The sequence below is a fragment of the Athene cunicularia genome (genome assembly GCF_003259725.1).
Source record: "Athene cunicularia isolate RWA chromosome 2 unlocalized genomic scaffold, athCun1 chr2_part1, whole genome shotgun sequence".
NCBI classification, from domain to species: domain Eukaryota; kingdom Metazoa; phylum Chordata; class Aves; order Strigiformes; family Strigidae; genus Athene; species Athene cunicularia.
This window is the reverse complement of record NW_020799095.1, coordinates 49,802,716-49,808,715: the sequence shown is the minus strand read 5'-3', so window position 1 is coordinate 49,808,715 and position 6,000 is coordinate 49,802,716.

Genomic DNA, 6,000 nt, shown 5'->3' with positions numbered 1-6,000 from the left:
CATGCCTGCAGAACTGAGTGCAGAAGCAATTTGCTTCAAAGAAGCAGCCCTGTTACAATGCCCACAGCAAGCCCATGATGTCAAGTACAAAGTGGTGCCCTAGCCTACATCTACCTTAGCAGATGGAGCAGACCAGCAGGAGCAGATCTGCAGATCTGAGCAGTGTAACAGCTGGTGCTGAGAACCTGGCAACCTACCTCACTGTGCAGTTTTTAATAGGTTGCATTTGAGGGCAGGGCATTCCCCACTCTTGGACTGGCTTTAGAGGGGTCCTAAAGACCAAATGCCCACTTGTGATTGAAGCACGTCTTTTTACTGAGCTTCATTCAGAAGGAATCTAGTTGATGTACTCCAAGGTCACTCCACAATGTGAACTGAAGTGCTGAAAATGCAGTCTACCAGGGAATTCACATCAAGAGCACCTTCCTGATCCAAACAAGCAGACTAATTTTTCTGTGTAATGAAAGATGTTCAGCGCATCACAGCACTCCCTTGGCATTTTGAAGGTCAGGTGTCATCACTGTAGCAAAATACTTCTGAAAAGGGCTTTGTTTTAAGACAAAAATTATTTCCCAACAACTATTAGCCAAATATTTAATAATGCTCCTTCTGTAATATCACTATATATTTATGGGAATTTATTTTATAAACACTATGGAAGTATTTGTCTGTAACACCAAAATAAACACAATGCATAGAATTACCTTTTGCTTGTCTATTTAGTAAAACATGATCTGGCATCCAATCCCATTTGGTTACAGCAGAGCAGTGCATTGCTGACTGATGCTTACAGCACAAAGACCGGGTTTTATGAAACTGATTTGTGTGCACATGTGCTAAAATACAAAGCCTCTAGTACTGCAGGCTGTGGGTAAAATGCTGCAGGCTGGGGTGCAAAGCCCCTAGTGGGGTGCTGGAAAACCCGGAGGCCAAAAAGTCAAGTCCGAACTAGGTAATGGGCTCCCTCATTACCTCTTAAGTTCAAAATCGAAGTTTTACTTCTGATTTAGAAGAGGATATCATTACCACCAGACTGGGTTATTGGTACAATTCAAGATCAGCCAAAGGTCACATATTGAAAGCATCAGAATCAGCTCCTGTGGCACCTTAAATTTTTCTTGGAATTCATCCAACCAGTCCCAGAGAAGGTTTAACATTGCTTAGGATATGAGATCATTATAGCCCAAGCTGGTGTGACAGCAGACCATAATAGCGATGTTTCTGAAAAGGCAGATTGAGAAGAGGAGACTTAGAATCCAAATAAGACAGTGATAAAGGATCTTGTTCTTCTTCTTTAATAAGAAGCACAGAATTTCCTGTACTAAACCAAATTAGTAAAGAGATTTCCATCTGGGATATGGTGCTGTGTTTTGTTCACATTATTCTAACAACAGTCAAATCAAATATTTAGAGTCAGAAACTTGTCTGAAGACTATCTAAAAAAAAAAATATTACACTTTCTGTCTGCAACAGAACATAGTGATCTTCAGAGCACAGCGTGTTGCAATAGTACTTCCTCCTTTTTGAGTGTTTTAGCTACTGTCATGTTTAGACAGTTGGTGTTTTTCCTATGAGACAGAATAGAAACAGGTGTTCCTGCCAGAAAATTGAAAATACTTTTTCCTAATGTGTCTTAAACCTGTTTGCTTGTTTCCACTTTACTGAACTGACACTGAGAGCCACAAATCCAATTCTGCATCTCTGGATAACATTCCCACCCTCGTGCCTACCCTCGTATTTTCAGTTCTTAGCTCTTCTTCACCTGTAAATAGCTAATCTACATTGAAAGTTGGTTTCTGTAATAACATTCAAATATATTACTGCTCACTTTAGGAACACAGTGCAGCAGAAGTTATCATCCTGACAGTAGTAAACATCCTGTGGATTGTCTCTGCGGAAAGGGCTGAGGCACATGCAATTTACTAATTAGTCCATCTGGATGGAGGTTAAGCTACAAGACTGAGATAGGTGGAAAAGTCTGCCTCTACCATCACTTGTTCTGCAGGAGGAAATATTGGTTGCCTTCCCTCACTATTTCTAGGAAGAAACAGACTTTCAGCCTTCAAAACCGGCAATGTCAACCTCCTATCACAAGCACTAAATCAAATACCAAGGAGCAGGCTATATAAAGGATTTAAGTGTTGTGGTCTAAGTGACACCACAGCTGCAGGTAGATGTAGATGGTCACTGGCATACAGCTTCAAGGACCCCCTAAACAAGGTCTGGCATACGAAGGGCTAAGTTGTTAGCAATTGCAGTATGTCTTAGAGTGTGGAGGCGTATCATATAGCACTGTCAAAAAAGAAATTAGGTATTCTTGAAAGACTCCTTAACAAAAGGAAAAAAAAAATCTTTGCAATCAATTGGCAAATCTGGTACTTACTCTATTTCAGACTCTGAAAACCAGCTGAAAGACAGATGGAATTTTTGTTTCATAAAGGTATTAATAGAATAATTACATTTTTTTAGTATATCCATTTGACTGTCATAGCCATTTGACTGGATGTGACTTTCTCTGAATTTGGCCCCAAATCTAACAGAATCCATGCATATGTGGAGTTTATTACCCAGCATGGAGATTTTGCTCTCTGTCTTCAGGGGTTGTTAGGTTGTTTGACAGTCACTTGCAGGAGAAGCCAATAATCTTTTAATCTCTTTGTGTACTTCAGCCCCAAACATCAGCTCCAGTGCATATCCAGTTTTGGAAGATGCAGTCAGTACTGGCATCTGGAGGTCTCATTCTGCTGGCAAGAGTTGGCATGTGGCAACAGCTTCGTCCTCTGGGTCGCTGCCACAGGTCAACGAAGCCTTGGGGTACCTTCAACAACATCATTTGGATCTTAGATAAAAAAACAGTTGGTAAAGATTGTCACGGTGACAAGTAACATAAGATGCTCCCCTTGTTTCTTTCTTATTTAGGATAGTTTAAGAGTTCTGTAGTCTTTCTTAACTCTGGGCATCCATTAAGAAAATACTTTAACACAGTTCAGATGTTGCAAGTGAAAAGGCAGACAAATTAATAACATTTTCACAGAGTCTGGGTCTATTAGCAAATCTCAAAAAGGACTGAGGATCCAACACATGTTAGTGAAGTCAGGGAGAAACACAACAGTTACAGCAGGCTTCATATCAGCCCCTTAATGCACCACAAATATTTAAAATGAGACATTCAGTTTCTCAAGAGTGTATTCCTCGTATGTCAAGTACACGACAAAGTGCTGGACAGAACAATTTTAACAATACATTCCCATACTCATCTGGCTGTAACATGTGCCTTGTGTTACTTCAAGCCTGAGATGCTGAAAGCAAAAGCAGTCTGTCTTAAGAGAAAAAAAACCAACCTTTTTCTCTGCAGATGGTCTGAGCAAATGGTGTCTGTCAGCTTCTCAGTAACAGAAACCAGATGCAGAATGGCCATCCAGTCCTATAAGTTTGCCCCCAACTTATGCTGCAGAAATTACATTAAAAGAAATTTCTGAAATTGTTTAGAAATGATGTAATTGCCATCCAAACACAGATTATAACTCTTTATTACCGTTATTCCTGCTAATGCAATCATTCTTGGGTGGCTGCATGGATGCAACAGACATAATAAAACAGAGTAGAAACAGCTATTTTCCTGAAATACTTCAGCAGCTGTTACAAACTGTGTCTTTTCAATGAAAGGATTAGATCATGGAAAGAACTGAAACTGACTTTCTAGGCCTAAGGCATTAGGTCTTTGAAGAGGAGTTGAACCACTCTGGCAACAGCATGTAGGAGATACAATGGGCATTTGCTTTGGGTAGGAATGGTAAACAAAAATGGTTACTAATACTTGAAGCCCATTAGACAAGGTCAAGATCTTCCATTAAAACAGAGATAATAAACTTCTACAAAAACGAGGTATAAAAATAAGAATTTACATTTTGACGGACAACTTTTTGGGGAATTGCTCTTCAAAAAAACCATTTGACCGCCTATACCAATTCTATCAGAATGAAATGTCTGTGCTGCCTTGTGAACAGGAAGATACAGTCAGTTTTCTGTAAACATGTGAGACATATGGCAGTTTAAACAGAGCATCAGAAGACAGTGAAGACAGGAAAATAGCATTACCCCAGTGAAAGGTATAGTAGAGCAGAGCTGTTTCATTAACAGCTTGTAATTCCCCATGGCCAAGGACCTGAGGCCTTAGGAGAAATCATCATTTGTCTAGGAGACAAATGTCTTTGATGAAGACAGAGAGGACTCCAAAATCAGCCCTAAAATGATTAGTTAGTGGTGGATAGGCAATTGCCGTGGGAAAGACTAAGCAAAATAAAACCAACAAAACCAACAAAAAAGTTGCAGTAAACCAGTAAAACATTAATCGCTACAGTTATACAGCTCACAAACTGTTATCTTTTGGAGTCTTTAGAGTCATCCCTTAGATCTCTTGAAAGCAGAAGACATTCATGACACAAAGACCTTTGGTTACATTTCTGCACAAGGAAGATGCTGACTGTGAATTTAAGGCACTTACACACTGCTGTATCTGCCTGGGAAGACCTTATTGTAACTAAGAACCAGTAGCAGTTGATTCTGCAACAAAAATACCATAAAACCAGCGACAAAACAAATTCACCTAGAAAATCTTTTGGTTGGCCAGTCCTGTTTTTTCAGGGCTATGTAATAACCCTAATCTGATTTTTCTTTCATTGAAGAGGATACAGGGGAGCAGCATGGAATGCTTTATCACTTATGGGCAATACGTCACACTTTAATAAATTTGTGTGCAAGTAAGTTTATATATAAACTGAGTTTTGTGACATCCTAAAATCTTCAGTATTAATCAAATAAAAGTAGCTTTTAATTGATACATGTAGAATGGATTTGTTAAAGTGGGGAAACAATCAGCACATCAGAGTGGTCATATAATTTTTGAAGCAGGTGGTTGTTTTGAGGCAAAACACAATATATATTTTAAGGAAAGGACAACAAATTCACCTGAACTTGGATTCAGCCTTGGCTGTTTTGATTAGGCTGGGGTTCATTGCTTCTCTGTGATAACCGTGTTTATAAAATCCCACCCAGCCCCTACTCACCCCCACCACTGCCACTAATTTACTATTTATACATAGCTTGTTTTTCTGTAATGAAAATAAATTCATTAAGATATATTGAATTTCCCTCTAGCAACAGGATCTACTTAAAAGGTAAACAAAAGGTATAATCAAGTTAACTTCTGTGGTATAAATGCTCCAATGCAGTTAGCCAAACATCAAATAGTAAAGAGATTTGGTCCTGCCATCCATTCTAAAGCTCCTTCATCACTATACCATATAAAAAGGTCATATTCTCAGGTTTTGGGTATATCTGGATATTTTTCATAGGCTTGAATGGAACCAGACCTATATGAACATGAACTAAATCCTCCCTCCCTTTTATATCTTTAGTGAATCTAGAGACTTCCTGTTCATTGTATGTTAGTGTCTTATAAATAGTGTGTTTTAATGCCTTCTAGCTTTCTTTGGTCTAGATGCTCACGACTGACTCTTTCCAAGAGATCTGCATAGCTTGAACACATACTGTAGGCTGACATGAAAATCATCTCATGAGCCTCTAGAGCCTGTGTTAAACTGGAGGTCTGACTGGACAGCTATAACAGTCTCACAGGGCCTGAGAAAATTCAAATTCGTACAGCCTACAAAGCAATCTCACTGACTGCTTTGTTTTCCAGTGTTTCTGAGGTAGAAGTTAGGAACTCCTTCAATCTCTGTAGTTTAGCTTCATGTTACTTTTTTTACGATGTAGAGGGTCATGGATGCTGCTTTAAGCAGCCTAAGCAGGCAACATTGTAATGAGACACAGTAAGAGATATAACTAACCTGGATCTGACAGTGTAAGGCAATGAAGATTCAAATCAGCTTCAAAGAGGGGGCAGATGGAATGACCACTGATCGCAACTACTGGGCAAAAATGAAGGACAGGCAACAAAATGTTGCAAATGCTCTCCTTACGTTGAGTGGAACATCCGGC